This window comes from Pelobates fuscus, chromosome 7 (assembly GCF_036172605.1).
Source record: "Pelobates fuscus isolate aPelFus1 chromosome 7, aPelFus1.pri, whole genome shotgun sequence".
In the NCBI taxonomy this organism is placed as follows: Eukaryota; Metazoa; Chordata; class Amphibia; order Anura; family Pelobatidae; genus Pelobates; species Pelobates fuscus.
This window is the reverse complement of record NC_086323.1, coordinates 195,524,501-195,551,139: the sequence shown is the minus strand read 5'-3', so window position 1 is coordinate 195,551,139 and position 26,639 is coordinate 195,524,501. Positions and strand designations below refer to the sequence as shown.

Below are 26,639 nucleotides of genomic sequence, written 5' to 3'. Positions count from 1 at the left end.
CCGCTATTTGTGTGGTGTTGGTCGTCGTCGTGGGTGTGCAGGGGCCTCTATTCCTCCGGCAGGGTCGGGTCTCTGCGCCTCTCTGCCGCCTGGGCCGGCGGGGGTCCTGTTCCCCTGCGGCTTGCCCCTCTCTGCGATCTCGGAGGCATGTTTGGTGGTCCCAAAACCCAGTTGGGCACCGTCAGTGGCGGAAGGTTCAGTGCGGCCATGAAACCCGGTATTTCTTCGGGCCATCTAAGTGGCAGCCAGCTATTGTTATGTCGAGCCATGAGGGCGAACGGAAACCCCTATGTGTAGGCGATATTTCGGTCTCTCAAAGCGGCAGTCACTGGGCGGAGTGCTCGACGAGCTTCCAACGTTATAGGGGATAGGTCATTGTATAAGGCGACCTGTGCTCCCCTGAAGGGCCAGGTCGGCCTGTCGCGTGCTTTTCTCATTATGGCATCCTTCACAGGAAAAGAATGTAGACAGCAGACAAGGTCTCTAGGTCCGTCTTCCAGAGCTCGGGGTCGCAGCGTTCGGTGGGCTCTCTCAAATTCAATGGGCTTTGGGGTAGGTGATTGAAGTATGGATTGGAAGAGCTCTGTCAGAGTCTCCTCCACGTTTTCCGCATTCTCCGCCTCCGGTATTCCGCGGATGCGGATATTGCACCTCCTGCCCCTATTGTCGACATCTTCAAGGTGCCGTCTCATGGCCAGTATGATTCCGCCCTGGCGTGCCACCGCGGTGTCCGCTGATGTAAGGCGCGCGGTGAGGGCCGTATTTGCCTCCTCCAGGGCGGTGATGCGGCCTGCGTGCGAGGCGACCTCAGAGCGGATTCCCGCCAACTCAGTTTTCATCGTATCCTGGATGGAGGTTATGAGTATGTGCAGGTCGGCTTTTGTGACCATCGAGGCTGCTAAATTTCGCAGCTCACCCTCTATGCGTTCGAGGGTCGGGTTGCTGGACTCCGCCGGCGACACCGGCGCCATTTTGGGGCTTCCCGGTTCCCCGCTCGTACCGGATTGCGGCTGCAGGTAGTCGTCCAGATGCCTTTGTTGCGTATTCCTCGGGGTCTGGGGATGTTCCGGGTGTTTTGTACGACCCATTTGGCTCAGGTATGCGCTGTAATTAGCTTTTTAAAGGGCTGCTGGAGCGGAGCTCTTCTTTCACGCGGCCATCTTGGTCAGCGTCCAGACCACGCCCCCCCTGCCACGAGATTTCGACCATTATCGCAAACCACCAGGCCGGGCTTGAGGCTCATTGGCAACAACCACTCATCGTTCTGTTGTTCCATGCCCATCCACAGCTCCTGCGCGGTGTGGGTTTTTCCCCCAAACATATGAGTTTTAAAACCGCCTGCTATCGTTTCCCCCTGGCTGTGCTGAGGTTGGTGGTGAAGGTGTTACGCTGACCGGATGAGGAGGTGGTAGAGGAGGAAGAGGAGGAGGAAACGGAGTAGGAGGAGGAGGCAACAGGAGGCAAAGAGAAATACCCTGCAATCCTCGGTGGCGGAAGGACATGCGCCAAACTGCTATCCGCCTCAGGCCCAGCCGCCACTACATTTGCCCAGTGTGCAGTTAAGTAGATATAGCATCCCTGCCTGTGCTTACTGGTCCACATATCAGTGGTTATGAGGACCTTGCCACCGATGGCATTGCGCAGTGCACACCTGATTTTGTCCGCAAATTGGTTGTGCAGGGAAGGGATGGCTCGCCTGGAAAAGTACTGGCGGCTGGGAACCACGTACTGTGGGACAGCCACCGCCATCAGGTTTTTAAAACTGTCCGTCTCCACCAGATGGAATGACAGCATTTAAAATGCCAGGAATTTTTTAATGCTGGCATTCAGGGCCAGGGATTGCGGGTGGTTAGGGGGGTACTTCCTCTTTCTCTCCAGTGTTTGGGAGATGGACAGCTGAACGCTTCCATGGGACAGTGTGGAAATGCTTGGGGACGGTGGCAGACATGGTGGCGTTGCTGCCACATCCTCTGTTTGAGGGCTGGCAGGTGCCACAGTCACTCCAGAGGTGGAGGAAGAGGCCGAGACAGTAGCAGAAGAGGAAGCCGGAGGAGCCTGAGACCTTTCTTGGTTTTTGAGGTGCTTACTCCACTGCAGCTCTTGCTTTCCATGTAGATGCCTGGTCATGCAGGTTGTCCTCAGGTGTAGGACGTTTATGCCTCACTTCAGGCTCTGATTGCACAGCGTGCAAAGCACTCGTGTCTTGTCGTAAGCACATTGTCTGAAGAACTGCCACGCCAAGGAACTGCTTGGAGCTGGCTTTGGTGTGTTCAGTCCCTGGGTGTGGTGGGCAATAGCAGGCATACTCTCTAGAGGACGCTGCTCCGCTTTTGAAATCTGCTCCCTCTTATGCTGTGCTGGTTCCTCTGTGCGACCACCGCCTCTTCCTCCAAACTGCACACGTCACTTGCATGACCTTGATTCCATGTGGGGTCTAAGACCTCATCATCCTCCACCCACTCCTCAACCCTGCCCTCCTTGCCGGTCTGCACACTGCAGAAAGCCACAGCAGTTGGCACCTGTGTTTCGTCATCATCAGTGACGTGCTGCGGTGGTCCTCGCATGTCCACACCCTGAAACATAAGTGGTTGTGCATCAGTGCACTCCATCTCTTCCACTTCTGGGGCAGGGCTAGGTGGATGGCCCACGGAAACCCTGCCAACAGAGTCATGAAAAAGCAATAGAGACTGCTACATGACTTGTGGCTCAGACTGCTTGGCTGATTTGCAAGGGGGTGAGGTGAAAGACAGATGGCCATGGGCTGCAGGTGCTAAGTCTGGGCTTTCAGCAGGGGACCGGGTGGGAGACAATGTGAAGGAACTGGAGGCACTGTCAGCCATCCAATCTACTATCGCCTGTACTTGTTCTGGCCTCACCATTTGTAGAGTGGCATTCGGGCCTACCAAATAACGCTGAAGGTTCTGACGCCTACTCGCACCTGAGGAAGGTGTTTCACTTGTGCGTGTAGCTGGCACAGATCGACCACATCCTCTCCCGGCAACAGGAGCTCCACCAACACCAGCAGCACCACGACCAGGGCCACATCCCTTATTTGACGCTCTCCTCATTCTTTGCGTTCACCCACCAAACTAACAGATTGTTTATGTCAGGAGAAAATGTAACCGCCAATAGTCAACAATTTTTATTTTTTATTTTTTAATTTTAATAAAAATTTTTATTTTATTTTATTGGACTGCAAGAAACGCACCGCAGGCTGCAAATGTTCTATTTAGCACAAAGAAAGTGTGATTTTTTTTAAACTAACAATGTAACAGTAGTATTTAAGGGTTTTATTGGACTGCAAGAAATGCACCTGTAGATACGAATATCCATTTTGCTATTTATCCTAGCTGTTCATATGAGGGTTAATTTGAACCAAGAATAAACTTGGAATTGTATCTTCGATCCTCGGAACATTTCACAACCATTGTGGTCATAATGGTTGCGAAACGTTCTTGCTGATTGTCCAAGATTTTGGTATTTGTAAATATCTGTTTATTTAACAAATATATGTGCGTAGGATATAATGAGAGACAGCTGCTTATAACTTGTGAAAACTACAGCTGCTTATAACTTGTGGTGCCACCACCAACATAAAATTGGGGTATAAATATAACTGATGTATAAATAAAATTTGAATTGGTTGTCTTCTTGGCTGATTCCCAGGATCCTGTATTCCAAAGAGGGTGTGGCTCGGACAAAACATCCATCTAACAAAGAGGGCCTCGTGTATAACTGATTTTATCCCCAACAAATTGGTGTCAGAAGTTTTTTGGGTTTTGGGTTTTTTGGGTTGCAACTGGACGTAAGGAAGGTTAGGTATTAGGTGTCTATTTGACCTTTATTCTATTCCTTTTCTTTTCTTTTCCCATCCTCCATACATTGCATATTTCCATTTTTATTTAAAGGGGAATTTCACTTTTGAGGTTTTAATATAGTATCACTCTTGGAGTATGAGGAGAGCCTTTGGTAGGCTGTATTGTACATAATTGTCTATGACGACCCTAGATCCCTCTTTGGAAGAGGTTTTCCTTTGACAGGTTGTAAAACAGTTTTGTAGGAACTCTTGATTCCAGACAGCTGTTCTTAACCACTGAATAATCAGCTATTCCAAATCCGATTCTCAGTGAGTTTGAAATGGGTACTTCCCAGTCTAAAAAATACCCTCGCCCTAATCCAGGGGAGACTTGCAAACAGTATGTTGCTAGAATTGGGGAGCTGGGAGATTATTTAGTGGATCCATGGGTGGACAATATGTCAGGGTGGACACAAGGACAGGGTAGTGAAACTCCCTTCCCTAAAGACGGGGCTAATGATGATTATTTTCTGAGTATGGTTAAGGGATTATGTTTGGGAGATAAGAAATATTTTCCTTGGTATGAGGGAGATCCAGGATGGGACAAGGAATACATGAGAAAGGGGGGTGAGAATTGGCTTAAGATTGCACCTCATTGGAATCCTGTTTCACAAGAGGGAAAAAGGATAAAAAAAGAATAAAAAGAAAACTGAAGAGACTGTTGTTGATAGCTGCAAATCACTGCCCCCCCCCCCCTAATTACACTCCATACTATAGCCCAGTATATCCTAGTCTGCCACCTAAAAATTATGATTATTTGGTTCTTGCTGTAGCAGTTGGATCACAGGGTGTAGCCACTGCCCCATTAAGCTCCCTTTCTATCTCTCCCCAAGATGAGAAGATTAAACAAATCCAGCGAAGGTACCCTAAGGGTGTCCAAACTAGGTATACGAAAAAAGATGGGACTGGGTGTTAAAAGAACAGATGAGGATGATGAAGAAAAAGAGTACTTATCCATTAGCCACTGAAAAGGGAGAGACATTATGTGGGATGAAGTGAAAACAGAGATGATAAGATTGTGGAAAGACAAGCAGTCTGTAAACAGGGCACAAAGGAGACAGTGACAGATTTCACTAAAAGGTTTTATAAATGTTGGAAAGATGAAGCTGGACTTGGTTCAGAGGAGAGTGGTATGGGTTCTTTAAAAATACAGACTTGCATTGGGAATATGCTTCCAGCATATTCGCTGCTAGTTCAACAGCTGATTTCAGAGTGGTCAACTTTAACTCCAGTTAAATTTTTGCAGAAAATACATGAGAGAGAAGCAGCAGGTTGTTTTGCTATAGGTAAAGATAGAAAGAGTATCTTGTATCAGTCACAGGGTTTACAGCATTGTGACCCTAAACAGGCAAGACAGAGAGGTTTTGGAGGTGATAGGAGATTAAACCAAAGAGGATTTACAGGTTCAAGGGGAAGAGGACGTGGAGGAAATAGGTCCCAACCATTTATTAACCCCTTAAGGACACATGACATGTCATGATTCCCTTTTATTCCAGGAGTTTGGTCCTTAAGGGGTTAATGGAAGGACACATTGTTTTAACTGTGGACGGCAGGGACACTGGAGGAATGAGTGTCCCAACCCTATCAGACAACAGACTGGATAAGCCCCAGGTTACCAGGGTCCCTCACGGATACCCAGACAGCCACACTACCCCCCACAGCATCGCTCTCCTGCCCCGGAATAAATGGAGTGTTAACAAAAACCTTCAAAACTATCCCTTTGAAAATGTAATTACCCCACTCCCCTATTTCCCTACGCCACAAGTTTAGCTTAATCCCAGGGTATCCCGTTAGTCTCCTAGGGAGGGATCTCCTTGGACTACTGGATACAACTGTGGATTTTTCCCCTGAGGGTGGTATGGCAGTTTCCCTTACTGCCCCCTCGTCGGGAATTTTCCTGTAGATGAACATGGATGAGGTCCCTGCTTCTGTATAGGTTTCATCCAAGCTAGATGTAGGATACATAAATTGTACCCCTTATAAAGCAAAACTACGCCCAAATGTCAGCCCAATTTATATTAAACAGTATGTCACAGGAAAAGAAGGATGGGATCAGACCTATGATCCAGTCCTTCCTTCAGCAGGGTATACTAAGGCCTGTAGTCTCCCCTTACAACTCCCCTATTAACCTGGTCTCTAAGGCTACCATGGACTACAGATTTGTTCAAGACCTTGGTGCTATTAATTATCTAATTATCCCCATTGCCCCCATCGTCCCTGATGTTAACACTCTGATAACAGCCATTCCTCATGAAGCAAAGTATTTTACAGTCATTGACTTAAGTAATGCATTTTTCTCGGTCCCTGTTGACCAAGAGATACAACTATTTATGGCTTAAACTTTTGAGGGAGTTCAGTACACCTCGACTTGCCTTCCCCAGGGCTACGTGGACTCACCAGCTGTTTATTCACTGGTGCCCCAGCAAACCCTTAAGTCATGGGCCCCTAGTCATGGTTCTGCCCTCCTCCAGTATGTCGATGACTTACTGGTGTGCAGTTCTGACTGGGAAGCCAGCACACAAGACACTGTCAGCTTATTGAAACATTTAGCACAGGAAGGCCACAAGGTAACCAAGCATAAGATCCAATTAGGTGCAGAGAAGGTTGACTATCTGGGATTAGTGTTACAACAAGGTACACGCTCCGTCAGCTCCAAACGTATTGAAGGTCTACAAAAGATACCCAAACCTGTTACAAAGAAGGAGTTGCTCACCTTCTTGGGTATGATTAATTACTGTCGTCAGTGGATACCTGAATGTTCATACTACGACTCAATTTTGAGAATGGCTGTAAAAGGGGACAGCCCAGATTATATCAGATGGTCACCTGAAATGGATGATGCATATGTGGCACTAAAGGTAGGCATTATGCAGGCCCCAGCTTCAGTATTGCCTAATAATTGTAAACCATTTAATCTTTCTGTGAGGGACAACTGTAAAACCATGGCTGCGGTCTGTGCTCAGGAACGTGGAGGTGGTATGCGTCCTGTAGCATTTTTCTCCAAAGTAGTTCCTGTTCCGGTTCAGGGGATGCCGACGTGTCTTAGGGCCCTGGCTGCTTGTGCAATGGCTGTTGAGACTGCTACTACTATCACTCTGGGCCATCCCACTATTCTCCATACATCACACCAAGTGTTACATTTGATCAAGAATTTCCCTACACAACATATGACAGCTCAAAAGATTAAGTGGTTGTTACAAACTGCCATTTGTAACTGGCCCTTTAAATGACAAATTGCCCTGCTTCCCTGGGTTGTAGAGAAGCCTATTTGCCAGCCTCCTTCCACGTGACTATGGCCCTGGGAGATTGGGCCCTTTAAAAACAGTATTAAGCCATACTTCTTCTGTCCCTTTAAATATTATGGGGAAGGTACTTTTTATATGGCACTTCGGATGCAGCCGAAGTGGCCGCCATTCGACAAAGTAACACGTGGCGGCGGCCATTTTAATTTAGTCGAACGCGGTCAGCGGTGTATGCTAAGAAATCTATGGAATTAAAATCGGCTACCCAAATACACGAACACCGCTGACACTTACCGTCTCTGACGCTTCGGTTAAAGTCGAAGTGCATTCGACAATTCGAACACCAGGTTACACTGTGCTATTTGCACAAATGGGGCCCGTTCGTGCATTTGAATGGGACTTAGTAGTTTTTCTAAGGGAACTGCCTTTAACATCGAAATTGACCGGCCGCACAGCCCAAAACTATGGAACTGTTTTGGGCAGGAAAATGTGCTTGCGGTCGGTCATAAAGGACTTCCATCTTACTTTTTATTTACTGGAGGGATTGGTGTGTTCAATAAAAACATGGCAACATTTCATTCTTTGTCTGTTATTAGTTTAAGCAGACCGTGATTGTCTATTGTTGTTACTTAGATGATCAGATCACATTTTATGACCAATTTGTGCAGAAATCCATATCATTCCAAAGGGTACAAATACTTTTTCTTGCAATTGTATATCCCTAGGTGGGGATTGTTCCACCTAAAGCTCCATACACTAGAGCAGGTCATTGCTCTAGCAAATGTAAGTAGGTCAAATATTATTTACTTTTCCTGCTTTTACATCCGTACTGTACTATTGGCATACATCCTTGTTTTTTTCATATGATGAACCGCAATATCTTGGGAATCTGACACCAGCAAAAAGAAATCCTTAGACAGGGATTGTTCCATCCAGGCTCATAAAAAGAGCTTTTTAAGCTCTGGAAAACATGAGTGCCCCTTTGGAATATATCTTTATCACCATATGTCCATATGTCTCTTCCTCGGACCCGCGCAGCACGGCATCCTCTTCCGGTGAGCGGCACAGCCCTTTTGACGCCGGCCGCTCACACCGCTCGTTTCTTTATAATACGGCGCAAGTGCGCCGTAGCCGGCAAGTAAATGCCAACGTACTTCACATGTGACCACGCCCCCGTACCTTTTGGGGGCATGGTTTTAAAGCAATATACCCCACACTATAAAAGGGCATCCCTGTCAGTTGTAGTGTGGTTCTTGTTGGTTCCTCTAGTGCTGATAATCTTCTTATGTGTTTGTTTCCTGGTTATTGACTTTTGGCTTTACTTTTTGACTATTCTGCTCTCTGGTTTCCTGTACTTTGGCTAGGTTATATCGTTTATCTGTCTTCTGTACTCCCTTGATCTCTGGCTATCCATTTGACTACTCTAAACGTTAGTCTGGCCTCTCTAAGGTCCGGTATACGTTCTTCTTTGGGTTACACTCTGTGAGAAGGGGTCACTATCGTGACATTACACTAGGGCCATGGACCCTGCAGGTGTTAATCCTCTTGGGCCAGTACCTGATAATTGGTTTGAGGAACTGAATCATCGTATGGACCAGATCGCTCTAGCCATACAAATCTTACAAACCCATACTGCTCATCTCCAACCGGAGGAGCAAATCCCTACCCAGAGACCTCAGGAACACCCTATGGAAATAGTTGCTGCAAGAACTTCCAATCAGGCTACATCCCCTCTTCGATATGGGGGTGATCCTAAGGGATGTCGGGGTTTCTTGAACCAAGTCAGCATTTATTTTGAACTCCATCCAAGAGCATATCCTACTGACAGGGCTAAAATTGGCTATATAATCACCCTATTAATAGATCGAGCATTAGTCTGGACCAATCCCTTGTGGGAGAACGACAAACCTGATAGTTTTTAACTATGCTGAATTTGTCGCAGCTTTTAGGAGAGTCTTTGACCCCCCAGGGAGAAGGACTAACGCTGCCAAACTCTGTTACATTTGAGACAAGGCCCACGTTCCCTAGTTGAATATGCTCTGGAATTCCGTACTCTTGCTGCTGAGGTTTGATGGAACGAACAAGCGTTTGTAGATGCATTTATGAATGGATTGTCTGACAAACTCTTAGATGAAGTAGCTACCAGAGATTTACCTAATACTCTGGAGGAATTAATCACTTATCTTGCTCACATTGACGAACGACTCTGGCATAGGCAAAACACTAGGGAAAGATCTAAAAGGGTGCCGGAACACCTAGCCTTGACTTATCCCTCTTCTGAGACAACAACGGTTATTCCTCCAGAGCCAATGCAATTGGGAGTTACACGATTATCTGAGACAGAGAGACAATACTGTAGAAGAGAGGGGTTATGCTTGTATTGTGGCAAGAAAGGACATTCCCGCTTTACATGTCCTAACCAGCCGGAAAACTCCCGCACCTAAGCCCTCAAGGAGGACAGGCCTTGGGTGTTATGTGTATGTCCTCCTTCAAATGCCCCTGTCTTGGCAGCTCCCAATCCAACTAAACGTTTTCTTGTTCACACAGACGCTTCTATGTTTGGATTGGGGGCAGTATTAAGCCAAGTCGGGGCCGATGGCGGAGAACACCCCGTAGCATACATCAGTCGAAAACTACTACCCAGAGAAGTGAGCTACGCCGCCATCGAAAAGGAGTGCCTGGCTGTGGTGTGGGCCTTAAAGAAGTTGCAACCTTATCTGTATGGACAGTCTTTCTCCCTGCTCACGGATCACAACCCGTTGGTTTGGTTAAACAGGGTGGCAGGAGACAATGCCCGGTTGTTACGCTGGAGTTTGGTGCTACAGCCGTTTGATTTTAAGATCCAGTACCACCCGGGAAAACAGAATGGCAATGCCGACGGGTTGTCCAGACAAACTGACCTTGAACAATGATCTGTGAGCCATCCGGACATCCCCAAGCCGATCCGTGTGGGATCAGACTGTTTATGCCGGCTTGTGGGCAAGGGGGAGCAGTGTAGCGGATGGCCTGTGACTATCCGCCAGAATTATGTGTTAAAAGACTGTTCGCCTGTTTTAACTGAATGTATAGTGAAAATTGTATCTAAGTTCGTATGTTAGTTCGGTAGTTTCCTTCATAGTTATATGAATGGAAACTACCGAATACATAGACCACCTTAGAGCTGAAGTGTGTCCCTCGTCAAACCCTTATTCTCTTTGTAACCGCAGCTAACTGAGGTTTTATTGAGCACGAACTCTCAGCGGTGTTTGGTCATCGAGTGTCTGGAACCCAAATAAGACACTCGATTGCGCGAACACCGCTGAGACCTCCAGAGCTCCAGAACTCATGAACGGAGGGGCTAATCGACTCCCCTTTCGGTGAGTTCAATATACCGAACAAGGGGGTTCATGCGAACCTGGTATTCTCTATGGATGACAAGGATTTATGTCTATTTCATCTCCCGAACGAAGACCGATCGCAGGGCCAGAATACATCGGTCAAATTGTTTAATGTCTATAACTCCCGAACTCCTGGTCTGATCTGGGTGAATTTTGAGTATGTTGGTCACCCAGACCAGGGCTACCAGGGGATGCCACTTAAGTCCTGGTACCCCATGGTTTTAGGGTACATCCAAGAAACAGGAGAAAAGGTGCCAGGATTAAGTGGATTAAGTGTCACTCTGAGGGGAGGGAACCTCTGTATCATTGGTTACTGTTGTAATTACTGTAAATCCGTCCCTTGCATGGGAGAATCCTTTATAAGGAGCTGCTGTGAATAAATCTTTAGTTCTGCTCCTGATACTGTGTGTCGTCCAGTTATTGGGAGTGCTGTTGGGATACTGCTGTATTGTTTTGCCTGCTGGAAACTTTGCCCTATGGATTTATAATTGCTTGTTCCTGAGCCTCACTGGGATCTACAAGTGGAGATAGGCTAGGAAATTCTAGCTCTCCGCTACACTCAGTATTATTATTATACAGAGCGACATGTTTATTATCACTGTATGGATACTCAGTATTATTACACAGAGGAGTGATTACATTATTATGTGGATACTGTGGTTTATACCAGCAGTCCCCTTTAGGGAAGCTTTGCACAATGAACAGTTTTTCCCTAACCAGCTCCTGTAGTCTTGTACCCTTCTTCTTGACTTCGGCTGATGTTTGGAGATTCGTGTGTTTCACTAAGGGAATCGTCTTGTGAGGCTATTAGGATTACTATATGGTTTGTCTATTCTATCAAGTGAACAGAGGGCTATATCACTAAGGCTCTGGCGGTTCGGGAGGAAACTACCGAATGAGGTTTAAATATACTTGGTTTTCTTACAATAGATACTCAGGATTATTATACATGGCAACATGTTTATTATCAGAGTATAGATACTCAGTATCATTATACAGAGCGACATGTTTATTATCAGTGTATAGATACTCAGTATTATTATACAGAGTGACATGTTTATCAGTGTATAGATACTCAGTATCATTATACAGAGCGACATGTTTATTATCAGTGTATAGATACTCAGTATTATTATACAGAGCGACATGTTTATTATCAGAGTATAGATACTCAGTATTATTATACAGAGCGACATGTTTATTATCAGTGTATGGATACTCAGTATTATTATACAGAGTAGTGACTACATTATTATGTAGATACTGTGCTTTGCATAATGCACAGTTTGTCCCTAACCAGCTCCTGTAGTAAGTGTGCAAGGCATGCTGGGATAGATACACCCCCTAGATTTGCTCTCTTCCCAGTGTGTGTATGGAGTTCGGCCATGTTGGGTGTATGTTACAGCAGGAATGTGTATATCAACAAAGGGATCGAACATAATATGTGACTTGTGATCAATAAATCCTGGCTGATTAGTAGACGGTATGTTATTGTAAGTCAGCTATCATCAAATATAACAGGTACTTGATATCATTATACAGAGCAACATGTTTATTATCAGCCTATAGATACTCAGTATTATTATACAGAGCGACATGTTTATTATCAGCGTAAAGATACTCAGGATTTTATTAAAGACACGGAGGCTCCTATTATGCATATCTCTTTCTTTATTTCCTCAGCAGCAAAGATAGAGGAATATAAATATTATCAAAATGAAAGAAAAAACTGTACAGGCATAACGAGTAGCCAATCACATAACAGAGGAAGTAGCTATATAAGTCCTGTGTCTCCCACAATCCCCCTCTTTCTTTGCTGCTTCCTCAGACAGCTAAGTATTTTACTTGAGCTCTCCTACTCATTGCATTTTGTTTACTTGTGATTCATGTTTTGCTTATGCTTGTTTCAGTATTGTCGTTTTTATTTATTGTTGATTACTATCTAGTACCTACATCGTTGGTGTATTGGGGGTTTCCCCTAGGGGCTTTACCCGCCGCCGCGGGCTGTTTTCCCTCATACCGCCCCTGTTGCCGCTTCTCGGCGCTATCTCAGCCGCGTGCCCCCTTTTTCTCTGTGGACGCGACTGAGTGTGCTCGTTTTCCCCTCTCGCGGGCTGCCCACGCGGGTAGGTGCACGCGCCCCTTCCCCCGCCTGGAGCCGGTCCACGGGCACACCCTGACACGTGCGGCGGCCATTTTGGGCGACCATTCGTTTCACCCTGCTGTGCCGTGCGGTCGGTCCCTTTACTACGGGCCCCCTTACTACACCAACGATCAGGTTTAGCTTTTTCTCTGTTCTGCTGGGTTAATCAACCCATTTCTAGTATTCAGTTTGCTTCTCTCATACCTCATTATGCAGGATAGCAAGGATGGGCCTACCGTCCCCTCTGGGGATTTTCCAGTAGATAATCCGGAGGGCGCTATGGCCTCTCAGGAGCTCCAGGCCCTGTTAGAAGCTACTATGGCTTCCTCCCTTGAAAAGGCTATTGCCTCCGCTATGGGGACTGTCTCATCCTCTTTTGCCCAGTCCCTTCAGTCTGTGCTCTTGCCTTCTATGACTGCCCCTAACCCTCTGAGTGTGGGGTCCCCCTCCCCTGCCCTAACTGTGCCGGGTGCCCGTAAGGCAAAGGCAAAAGCTAGACATGTCGGGTCCCACTCCTCGATGCAGGCTTTGCCTGTCATGATTGACACGCCTCTGGCGGTCGCAGATAGCGCGCATCCCACGCGCACAAGAGCCCCTGGCCGGGCAAAAAAGGCTAGATTGTGGAAACGGGCTAGAGCCCTGGATGATGGGTCGGATACCGACCGGAGTGTGGACAATGATTCCGATGTTATGGAATATGACTCCTATGGGGAGGACGAGTCTGGCGAGGATCAACCCCTTACGGGTGTCACCCCTTCTGGGTCCTCTGCCGTTCCCCGTAGAAAAGTGCCAGACCCCGCTGGGGATAATGAAAAAGGGCTTTTAGACCCACAGGGGAACCCCCTGTTTGACCCGGACGACCTGCGTCACCCGCGGTCTGCCGAATGGGTCCCTCCGGACCATATCGCCCAGTACGTGGCTAAGAGGATTCGCACACCTCTGTCAAAGGAAGGCCGCAATAAATTGCGTGCCGAATGCCCACGACCTTCCCTCCCTGGCGCTGCCTGTAAGACCCCTGAAGTGGACCCTCAGATTGCCCAATTTCTTAATAAGTCTGGGTGGAAGCCTAAAAAGGGTCTTGATCACTCCCTAAAAGGGTGCCAGGATAAAATTCTGGATACGCTGGGCCCCCTGTCTAAGCTGTACGAGCTCCTTGAGGCAGCCCGTAATGGCGAATCAATTCTAGATATGGATGTGGCCATTGGGTGGGTCCAGCGAGCTATATGCCTTGTGGGGAATGCCAACACGGCTATGTCTTCCGAGAGACGCAAGGCTATTCTCTTGAAAATAGACCCTAAACTGGCTGCTATGACCGTAGCTGAACCTGACTCAGCCGATGAGGGGATGTTGTTCGGCACATCCTTTGTGAAGGACATGGGGTCCTATGTAAAAACCTTTACGGCTATTGACAAGGCGCAAGCTAATATGAAGCGCGTCTTCGCGCCCAAGGTTTTCGGTGGGGCCGGGCGTAGCAGGAACCGTCCTCCCGGCCGTGGTTTCCGAGGCTCATTCAGGGCCAACAGAGGTTCCTTTTTCCCCTCTCGAGGGCTCCAGGACCCGAAAACGCCTCCTTTCTTCCCGGCTAGAGGGAGATCGTGGGGCTCTAGATACCCCCGTGGTGGGTCGTCGGGCAGACGCCCTTATGGTGAGTACCCCTTCTTCCCTTCTCGATCAGTTTCGGGTGGCGGGGAGGCTAGCCTTATTTTACCCAAGGTGGGCAGTTATTACCTCAGATGCTTGGGTTCTGCAATGCGTAAAGGGTTACCAACTAGATTTTGTTTCCCTGCCGGTCCAAACGTTTACCCCCAGGGAATTGTCCCTCCCACGGGAACAGGACGCGATGATCTCCGCGGAAGTCGCGGAGATGTTCTCAAAGGGCGCCATCGAAGAATTGCCGTTCGCCACTCCAGGCTTTACGAGCAATCTCTTCCTTGTACCCAAGAAAGGGGGCGGTGTCCGCCCAGTGATAAACCTTCGCCCTCTCAACGCCTTCCTACGCTACCAACATTTCCAGATGGAAGGCATCCATTGTCTCAGAGACCTTCTGAGACAGTCGGATTGGATGGCCAAATTGGACCTGAAGGATGCGTACTTCACGGTTCCAATAGCGATAGAATCCAGGGACTACTTGCACTTCACCTGGCACGGACGGCGTTGGCGTTTTACATGCCTTCCGTTCGGCCTCTCCTCGGCTCCTTGGTGTTTCACCAAGGTTATGAAGCCGGTGGTGTCGTTCCTCCGTACCCGAGGGGTTCGACTAATTATTTACCTGGACGACATCCTGATCATGTCACAGTCGTTGGAATGCCTGAAGTTGCATTTAGACTGGACGATCAACCTCTTACAGAACCTAGGTTTTCTGGTAAACTGGGACAAGTCGGTCCTGACACCCGCCCAGTCTATGGAGTTCCTGGGGTTCCAGGTGGATTCCGTACGGCAGTTCCTGTACTTACCAGAATCCAAGATAAAAGCCATCCAGAAGGAGCTCCGTCGAGCTCTTCGCGCTTCGGACTTGTCAGTCCGGCAGTTGGCGAGGATCATCGGCCTACTGGCCTCCTCCATTCAGGCGATATTCCCAGGCCCCTTACATTACCGGGCTCTCCAACGGCTCAAGGGGTCACACCTACGTTCGGGTCGATCGTACGAATCCCGACTTTGTCTGGACGAGGAGTCCAGAGACGAGCTGGTATGGTGGTTAGCACACATGGAAGCCTGGAACGGAAAAGCAATTTTCGGTTCCGTTCCGGACGTGGTCATAGAATCAGATGCCAGCTTGCACGGCTGGGGGGCTCGTTGTGGCGACATCTCCACGGGGGGCAGATGGTCCGACGCAGAGAAGTCGTTACACATCAACTGCCTGGAACTCCTGGCGGGGGCCTTTGCGATTCGCAGCCTTACCCCTGGAAAGGCGAACTGCTGTGTTCTCCTCAAATTGGACAACGTATCGGCAGTCCGATACATAAATCACTTGGGCGGAACCAAGTCCAAAATGTTGGCTCTGCTGGCGAAGGACTTTTGGCAGTTCTGCCTCCTAAACAACGTCTCGGTGACGGCGGAACACATTCCGGGTCTGGACAATTCAGGTGCGGATTGGAACTCCAGACATTTGAGAGACTCGGGAGACTGGCATTTGCACGACTCGGTCTTCCAAAGCTTAAACAGGCTGTGGGGTCGGTTCGAGATGGACCTGTTCGCATCTCGACTGAACACTCAGTTACCGAGGTTCTTCAGTTGGAGACCGGACCCGGCGGCAGTGGCGACGGATGCCTTTCTTCAAGAATGGCCTCCAGGCCACCTGTATGCCTTTCCCCCATTCAACATGATCGCTCGTACGATCTCGAAGCTGGTTCGTCACGACTGTTGTCTGACCCTGATCACCCCTCTGTGGAGATCACGGCCGTGGTTCCCTCGTCTGATGGAGTTGTCCATAGACTTCCCTCGTCTGTTGCCGAACTTCCAGGACCTCCTTCTGGATCCGGATGGGAACTCGCACGAATTGGTGCTCCAGCACCAGTTGCCCCTGGTAGCATGGTTCCTTTCAGGGGACGCTGGCTTGTCCCTGACGTTCCACAGTCGACTCTCTTGCTCCTCGATAACGCCTGGGCTCCGGGCACACGATCAGCTTACCGAGCTGCATGGAAGTCTTGGTCTGATTGGTGCATGGAACGGGCAGTGGATCCCATATCTGCCCCTCTCCATTTGATACTGGGGTTTCTTACAGCCCTGTTCGACTCAGGCAAGGCGTACAGGACTATCAATGTTTTTCGATCGGCCATATCGGCCGGCCATGGTGGTTTGGAAGGTGTACCCATCGGCAAACATCCTTTTGTATGCCGTCTTCTCAAGGGTATTCGCTTCGTCCGTCCGCCTAGGTCGCGGTTTTCGACATTTTGGGACGTCAACATTGTGTTGCGTTTTCTGTCGGATTGGTACCCTAACCAGGACTTGACTCTTAAACAACTATCCTCCAAGATGGTTATGCTGTTTTGCCTGGTCTCTTGTAAGAGAGTCTCCGATGTTAGGGCTCTTGACTGGGGTGCCTTTGTGTTTACGCCGGATGGCGTTACTTTTACCATATCTAGGAGAACTAAGTCGGCGTCCAAATCCTTCGTATATCCTAGATTCCCGTTGTGTCCGGCGCTCTGCCCGGTGGATTGTTTGAAGGCCTATCTAGAGGCTACACGTGCGGTGCGCTCATCTGAACGCCATCCCCTATTCATTTCGTTTAAGGCTCCTCATCGCCCAGTATCGACTCCGACGCTGGCGCGTTGGATTCGTTGGCTTTTATCCCTAGCGGGTATAGACACATCTGTCTTTACGCCTCATTCTGTAAGGGGTGCTATGGCCTCGAAGGCATCCACAGTTGGTTGCCGCCTAGAGGACATCATGCGCGCAGCGGACTGGTCCCGAGAGTCGACCTTCAGAGACTTCTATTTCAGACCAATTGAACACGTCGCATCTCAGGTGATAGCACAGCTTTAAACTTGCATAATAGGAGCCTCCGTGTCTTTAATAAAATTCCTAGATTTTACTAGTAACATGACGTAAAGTCATGATTTTATTAAAGACACGGAGGCGAGTATTATTCCCTCCCACCCTCCCGGTGTGGATTTGGGATTGGAGATGCTTCGATGCAATACAAGTACGTGGGCAATTGGGTCTGTATTGAGTTCATGTTTTTTGTACTGTGCAGTTTTTATCATGCTTAGATGATTTGACAGTTTTATATTGATTTTTAATCATGTATATATTCTATTTCAGAATCATGTTTCATGTAGATCCCTCACGTTTATGTTTGGTAAGTCTACAGTTGGAGTTTGGAAATTACCATATTTTTCTATCTTTTTTAGCTTGAAGTTCTCGTTTTGTTTCCCGTTTCCTGTTTGGATCAAGTGGGACATCGTTTATCTTACCTGGTCTTCGGTTGCGCAAGAAAGAGGGGGATTGTGGGAGACACAGGACTTATATAGCTACTTCCTCTGTTATGTGATTGGCTACTCGTTATGCCTGTACAGTTTTTTCTTTCATTTTGATAATATTTATATTCCTCTATCTTTGCTGCTGAGGAAATAAAGAAAGAGATATGCATAATACTCGCCTCCGTGTCTTTAATAAAATCATGACTTTACGTCATGTTACTAGTAAAATCTAGGAATTATTATACAGAGCAACATGTTCATTAACAGTGTATAGATACTCAGTATTATTATACAGAGCGACATGTTTATTATCAGTGTATAGATACTCAGTATTATTATACAGAGCGACATGTTCATTAACAGTGTATAGATACTCAGTATTATTATACAGAGCGACATGTTCATTAACAGTGTATAGATACTCAGTATTATTATACAGAGCGACATGTTCATTAACAGTGTATAGATACTCAGGATTATTATACAGAGCAACATGTTCATTAACAGTGTATAGATACTCAGGATTATTATACAGAGCAACATGTTCATTAACAGTGTATAGATACTCAGTATTATTATACAGAGCGACATGTTTATTATCAGTGTATAGATACTCAGTATTATTATACAGAGCGACATGTTTATTATCAGTGTATAGATACTCAGTATTATTATACAGAGCGACATGTTCATTAACAGTGTATAGATACTCAGGATTATTATACAGAGCGACATGTTTATTATAGAGCAACATGTTTATCAGCATATAGATACTCAGTATTATACAGAGTGACATGTTTATTATCAGTGTATAGATACTCATCAATACTATACATAGCGACATGTTTATTATCAGTGTATAGATAATCAGTATTATCATACAAAGCAACATGTTTATTATCAGCATATAGATACTCAGTATTATTATACAGAGCGACATGTTTAGAATCAGTGTATATATTGTCAGTATTATTATACAGAGCAACATGTTTATCATCAGCGTTTAAATACTCAGTATTACTATACAAAGCAACATGTTTATTATCAGTGTATAGATACTCCGTGTGACAGAACCATTTGTCTATTTATTGCGGTGGATTCATCTGTTTCTGCCCCGTTCGTGTAAATGGCTGTTTCCTATAGCCCAGCCATACGAATGACTGTTTTTCCCGAACGGATGGCCACCCAGGAGAGAAGTGTGCTGCTGGTTAGCCTATTGATCCCAATTAGAACATTGTTGTTAACCGCAGACACTTCTCAATTAAACCGAATACAGGGTGGTCGACGTTCGTATGTTAACCACGAGGCAGGGGTCATTTTAAAACATGCGAAAGCCCAGCGGTGTTCGGCTCTATTTTCATGAAACTAAAAATTTACACTTTTCTGCCGAACACCGCTGAAACAACGGAACGCCTGGATGTTTCCACGAAAGCATACGAACTCCGGCCGTTCGGGAGTTTTGAAACACACGAAAGAACTTAACCCAGATAGCCTTCCCATGGAGTCAATCGCTGTCAGGGTGGTAGTCCGGTGCCCGGAACCCAGACACAGTGTCCAGGTGGCGGGGCATGGACCGGGACCCATAATGCCTGATGAAGTGGGAGTCTTCAGCGTGGAGGTGGATTAGCAGGGTCTGGTGCAGGGTAACCGCACGCCCCCTGGTGTTGAGCACCAGCGTTTGTGCAGCCACAACCAGAACCCTGATTCAGCTTTAGCGGATCCAAGGAACTAGGAGCTAGGAAATAAGCAGACCTCCCAGAAGCTGTATAGGGAGGCTCTGCAGCAAGGGTGTATCCAGTACTAGAAACAAGACAAAGCTAGAACAGGCACCAAACATGAAAACAAGACATAACTAGTAGAACCCAGAACCAGAGAAGGATAGGAAGCTAAACCCAGAACATGACACAATACATAAGGGAACATTAACTAAACATGGGCATGACGGGACAGGGCTGAACATGGACAGGTATATACAAACTAAGACACGACAAGATAACATAGGCAAAACAAGAGGAGAAATAACTAAGTACTACATATGGAAATCATGGGGGTTTAGTCACACTATATGATCATACATTGCATAAGCCTGCCAACAACGCCAATGTACCCCATATCTGGCAGGTCCTACACTGCCTAATGTATGCTAAAACAACCACAGATTAAGAACACATATATAGCACTTACCTGCAAGAAAGGACAGAAGCTTTGAGCCGCTGCCTGCAGGAACTCCAACACATAATGAAAGCTGGAAACATAAGGGTGTGGCACATAAAACAAACATTTAAAGGAAACCTGGAGACTGGGAAATCCAGGGACGAACTATAGGAATGAACCCAGAAATCCCAGCATAAAGAAAACCAGACACAGAATAGAAAACCAAAAACCAAGAAATATTAAACAAGAATAGCAAAAGGAGTACTGGATACCAGAAGCCATTACCAGAATGATCCGCAACCAGGAACAGAACGTGACAATCGCATACCGAAAGACTGTAAGAACTTTGACTCCATGGCGATTGAACTGTGTGTGTGGGATCTGAGTGCTATTCGCTAATAATATGCACTCAGATCCAGGCTATCTGGGGATATGTGATGCGAATGGGAAATGTTCGGTTATTTTAAAGTTATATATTTTTATGTATTTTCTAGTATTATATTTAAGATGGCGATTTTCTTTGTCTTTGTCCTGGAGATAATTGAATTACTTCTCAATTATCTCCAGGGCAGAGGGGAAGAAACCATAGTGCATTGTGGGTAAAAGCTGTGACTGTATGTCTGGAATGTCTTTATGTCCATCTGTAATTCCATTTGGTCCCCTAGGGGAGTGTCCACCAAGTGGGAGACCTGCATAAATACAGGCAGGTAGCCCACAGTAAAGCCAGATCCTGTTTGACCCTCAATGCGGAGCTTCTGTCTCGTTATTGGGGGGATTTCTTCTTTGCGTTTAGAGACTGCTGGATGGAACCGAAAGCCGCTTGGGGGATATCGTTGTTCGGCGGCTAGCAGCAGTTCGTGGATTTCCGTTTGGGAGTTTGGAGCCTTTCACGGATCCCGATCGGGAGATTACCGCTTCCCCTGGTTATGGTTCGTGGATTACAGTTTATGCGAACGGATTACTGAATTGCGAAAGGGGAAGGTGAACTAAACGGCGGTTTCCCTTAAAGACACCAAGGGTGTCTTAACACTCCGTATTATTATACAGAGCAACATGTTTATTATCAGCATATAGATACTCAGTATTATTATACAGAACAACATGTTTATCATCAGCGTTTAGATACTCAGTATTACTATTCATAGCGACATGTTTATTATCAGTGTATAGATACTCGGTATTATTTTACAGTGCGACATGTTTATTATCAGTGTATAGATACTCTGTATTGTTTTACAGAGCAACATGTTTATTATCAGTTTATAGATACTCTGTATTGTTTTACAGAGCAACATGTTTATTATCAGTTTATAGATACTCTGTATTGTTTTACAGAGCGACATGTTTATTATCAGTTTATAGATACTCGGATTATTATACAGAACAACATGTTTGCCATCAGTGTATAGATCAGGGCTCGACAAATCCCAGGTCGCCAGGTCGCAATGGTGTCTAGAAATTTCGCCCTGGCGTCTGAGATGTGCCAGCTCTTTAGTTTGGTAGCTTTGAAGGTGACTGCCACTCAGTCAGTGCAAGGATATCTGTCAAACACACACACACTCACTGATAGGTGGACATACACACACTCACTGGCAGACCCACCCTCACTCACTGACACACTCAGACAGAGAGACACAGACACTCACTGACAGACACACACATACACTCGATGACAGACATACATTCACTCACTGACAGGCACACACACACACAGACACTCCCTGGCAGACATACATTCACTCACTGACAGGCGCACACACACACACACACAGACACTCGCTGACAGACATACATTCACTCACTGACAGGCACACACACACACAGACACTCCCTGGCAGACATACATACACTCACTGACTGACAGAAACACACACAAAGGCAATCACTGACAGACATACACTCACTGACAAACACTCAAACACTCACCTCCTTGGGGTCCAGAGTGGGGCAGCTCCTGTTTAGTATGCCGGGCCCGGAATGATGTCATATTCCGGCTCCCGGCATCACAGATGGCGCTTGAGGGAAGAGTGAGTGGCTGCAAGAAGAGCCTCCCTCGCCGCCTGCATTTTCCTCCGGGCACCGGCATTTGATGGCATTGCAGGCACCTGTCATGAAAGTAAGAAGGTGCCTGCTCTGCCATATTGTGACAGGGCTCAAAGACAGGGGAGAGCCCACCAGGAAATATGCCGGTGGGTTCCCCCAGCAGGCAGGAGCCTTAGGCGAATGGAGGCTGCCACACCTACTCCCCCCCCCCCCCTCCCCGAGGCAGCAGGGAGGAGATCCCTCAGGAGACCGTCCACCACCTCATCATGAGCATGCACAGGCATTGTAGGGAAGTCATACAGGCACGTGGAGGCCACACACACTACTGAGCCTCATTTGACTTGTTTTAAGGACATTACATCGAATTTGGATCAGCCTGTAGTGTGTTCTTCCACTTTAATTTTGAGTGTGACTCCAAATCCAGACCTCTATGGGTTGAAAAATGTGATTTCCATTTTTTTATTTGTGTGTGATTTTGTTGTCAGCACATTCAACTATGTAAAGTATTTCAGAAAAATATTTAATTCATTCAGATCTAGGATGTGTTATTTTAGTGTTCCTTTTTTTTTTTTTTTTTTTTTTGAGCAGTATATTAAACATATATAATATAGACACTTCTCACTTATCGACCGGGTTCCCTTCCTATGACCTGGTCATAGAACAAATCGGTCGGTAAGTGGGGAGTTAATTCATTCCCTGATCTGGTGCATTTCTCTATGTTCGGGTAAACTTCCCCGAACATATACAAACGCACCAGAGCAGAGAATCCCCATGACAGCTTGCACTAACGCCTGATCGTAAGTTTGAGCCATGGTGAAACAGGTAGGTCGCTAAATGAGGACCACCTGTATATGTATAATATATTTATTTTATTATTTTTCCTATTGCTGTGATGTGATCATGGTGATCATCACATGGCCATGGAGGATTGGGGTGGCCGGAGCTGCTGTAGTGGGACTGCTGGGGTCTCTGGCAGTCCTCCCCGACCGTGATCGACACAGATCGTCGGTCCAGGGCTCATATCGTGGACGTCCTGTCACGGACGTCCTTAATGACTGTTTTTTGTTGGACAGACCTAGTTTGTCCTCAGTCGTTAAGGGAAAATTGTGTATATATATATATATATATATATATATATATATATATATAGAACATGGGGGGGGGGGTGGTTGCACTCACCTGATCATGCTTAAATGGGGTGCTGCTGGGGGCCATATTATACAATAAACAATACACAAGATCCAGCGCACTCTCCTATCTACTAAACAGCAACTTCAATGTTGACAGATTTTATTAGTTTTTAAAAGGTTTTGTTTAAAAACACCTTATCTAGGCAAAAAATAATGGGGATTTAGTTACATTATATGATCATACATTGCATAAGCCTGCCACAACGTCAATGTACCCCATCTTTGGAAGGTCCTACTCTCACAGTCTAATGTCTGCTCTTATGAGATTAACCCACTTACTTGGGGAACAAATTCCATCTGAGGCTCTCTGCAGTACAAGACTAAATAGGGACCTGAGATGAGGCACCTGTGACAGGGAGGGGTGCAAAACTCCAGCGCACTCACTTATCTACTAAACAGTTATTTTAGTGCTGAATAAGTTTGTTTTATTAAAAACACCTAATTTAGGCAAAAAATAATGGAGGTTTAGTTACAGTATATGATCATACATTGCATACGCCTGCCACAACGCCAATGTACCCCATCTTTGGCAGGTCCTACTCTGTCTGCTAAATGAGCTACTCACTTGGGGAAATCCTTCCATCTCGAGTTCTCTACAGTACAAGGCTTAAATAGGGTCCTGTGATGAGGCACCTGTAACAGGGAGGGGTGCAAACCAAGGAGCTGACTAGACTCCTAAATATATACATATAGGAGAAAACAAGGGTTTGGCTTCACTCACCTAAACATACTTAAATAGGGGGGTGCTGGGGGCCAATAAGTACAGTAAAAATGAAAATCCATGCACTCACTTATCTACTAAACAGTTATTTTAGTGCTGAACAATTTTGTTAGTTTTATTAAAAACACCTAATTTATGCAAAAAATAATGGGGGTTTAGTTACAGTATATGATCATACATTGCATAAGCCTGCCACAACACCAAGGATTTCCCCAAGTGAGTAGCTCATTTAGCAGACAGAGTAGGTCCTGCCAAAGATGAGGTACATTTACGTTGTGACAGGCTTATGCAATGTATGATCATATACTGTAACTAAACCCCCATTATTTTTTGCCTAAATTAGGTGTTTTTTAGTAAAACTAACAAAATTGTATGACATATTTATATACCGTACATAATTTAAAAAAATAATTTTAGTTGATTCATTTTTATTGTTTGCCATAATGTATACATGTAACGGGTCACCTGGCACCCCGACTGGGTACCTCCGTTGAAGGATGCTCCTAGTGCTTCCTGAGGACTCCAAACACTGCAGCAGACACCACAATCACCGAACCGGAGAAGCAAATGAATGCTCTCAAGCATATGAATGTTGTATACAGCCGAATAGGGAAAACCATGCGAATAGGTTTACACTCCTAGCAGTCAAACTGGAACAGCATACAATAAATCCTCCCCCAATAATGAGACGACCCTTCACTTTGAGGGTTAAGCAGGAACTCTCCTGTAATGGCCACACACTCGCTTTTATTCAAGTCCCCATGCAAGGGGACATCCCACAGGGTGGGACACAGTACAACCAATCGTTTACAGGAGAACCGTAAAACACACCCAGCACAAACATACAATCCCTCCCCTCTGCCTGTGATATAATTACTGAACACAATGGGTTAATGTAATTTATCACAGGCAGGAAAAATACACTTTTTTTATACATACACTGTAACTTTAAAAATATGCATCATATTCACATAAAACATATATATTCATAATAAGCATACTTTAAATATAAACAGAACCAAAAATCAGCCAATTCTATCCAGGGGTTAAAAAGGTAAGGAAAAGTCCTATTTGACCAAATGCCCAAAACCAGTTCCACAGAGTCTTCTATCCTGGAGATAATTGGGAAGTAATCCAATTATCTCCCAGGACAGAGGCAAAACTCCATTAGCCACATGGCAGACAAAGGACAATAAAAGACATAACAATACATACTGTCACATTTATCACATAGAACATACACATTCTACCTATCCCCAGATAGCTTAGATCTGAGCGCACATTATTACCGGATGGTGCTCAGATCACATACATACAGTTCCATCGCCATGGAGCCAAAGTCTTTCATACAGTCTTTCAGTATACGGCTGGGCTCCATGGCATAGCTATCTGGGGTAGCATGGCTTTAACCTTAAACCTTTCACCTTTCTGCAGGTTTTTTTTGCAGGTTTTTTTTTTTATTGACTTTATTCTTACTTTTCCACCAGCAGGGGGACTGCCTGTCAGTTCAGTCAGTCCCCCTGCTGGCAATACTGTGGACACCTATGGGGGCCATGTGATTACTTTTTTAGAGCGGTCACATGGACCCTGGCGGTCCTAAATTGGAGAGGGGTGATTCTCTGGGCCAAGTCCAGAGAGTCCCCTCAAAGAAGAAGACCGATTGCCGGTGGTGGAACGTGGCGATCGGTAAGAACATAGGGAAGGGGGGTGGGAGCGATGGGAAAAGTTTTTTTGTTTTAAATTTTTTTTTTTTTTTAAACATTTTCAATATAGCTATTTTTAATACTGTTACTGAGTGCCTCGACACCTTGATATCGAGGCATCGTGTAATACCCTAAGAGCAGCTGGAAGTGATCATGATCGCTAGCGCTCAAAATAGCCGCGGACGTACCAGGTACGTCCAAGGTCTTTAACGACCGCAGTCATTAAGGGGTTAAATCAAAAATGTATTTAAGGTATTTGTTGATAGTAATTTAGGAGACAGACCTGGTGTAGGGCACATAGTGTGGGGTGATAGGGATGTAGTGTGGGTAAGATGTGGTGTGGTGGGATAAGGATGTAGTGTGTGTGTAGAGCACCTTGTGTGTGGTGAGAGGGATGCAGGGAACATAGTGTGGGGTTATAGGGGTGTAGTATGGGTATGTATGTTGTGTGCTGGGAAAGGGATGGCAGAGGGAGGGAGTGACAGGTGGCAGAGTGAGGGAAGAAGGGGGTGAGTGGTGCCAGAGTGAGGGGGTGGCAGAGTGAGAGGGTGACAGGTGGCAGAGTGAGGACCCCCTCACTCTTCCACCTGTCATACTCTCACTCTGTTACCCCCTCACTCTGGTGGCAGAGTGATGGGGTAACATAGTAAGAGAGAGAGGGGGTGCCTGGTGGCATAGCGTGGGAGGGACGGGGTTACTGTTGACAGAGTGAGGGTGTGGAGACTGGTGAGAGTTAGGCAGAGACACAGTGAGGGAGGGATTGGGTGACTGGTGACAAAGTGACTGAGGGATGGGGTGACTGGTGACAATGACTGAGGGAGGGGGTGACAGACTGACTGGAGGGATTAATTGGTGACGGTGACTAATGGAGGGGGCGAGAGTGTGACTAATCGGGGTGTGACTTGTGAAAATGACTAAGGGAGGAGGTGACTGGTGACAGAGTGACTGAGCAAGGGGGTGACACTGACTGAGGAAGGTGGTGACAGAGTTATTCAGTGGGTGTCTGGAAATACCTTTTTTCCACTGGTGGTCCAGTGGTCTGTCTTTGCAGCCTGTGCTGTCTCTCTCGGTATCCAGAAGTCAGAGCATTGACGTGGTAACCCACAACAACTATCTGATTGGCTAGAGATTGTGAGATACAACACAGTCTTCAGCTCACACCTTGGGAGATGCAGGCTGTGCTGGCTCTCCCCCCCCCCACCCCCCCACCCCGGGCAAGCTGTCGGCCCCCTCCCGATGTTGGTAACTGCATGTCCCGGGTGCCGGGCGATAGGAATTGCACATCCATAAG

General features: G+C 46.4%; 2 protein-coding genes across 2 annotated transcripts in view; both read left to right on the top strand.

Moving 5' to 3' along the window:
- LOC134568431 (oocyte zinc finger protein XlCOF7.1-like) overlaps positions 1 to 26,639 on the top strand; it is a 350,471-nt gene that overhangs the window by 115,152 nt on the left and 208,680 nt on the right. The window lies entirely within an intron of this gene.
- The window catches only part of LOC134568430 (oocyte zinc finger protein XlCOF7.1-like), a 552,154-nt gene continuing 537,419 nt past the window's right edge, over positions 11,905 to 26,639 (top strand). The window contains exon 1 of the mRNA XM_063427018.1: positions 11,905 to 11,958. The gene's annotated coding sequence lies outside the window, so the exon portion shown is untranslated. The remainder of the gene's footprint in view (positions 11,959 to 26,639) is intronic.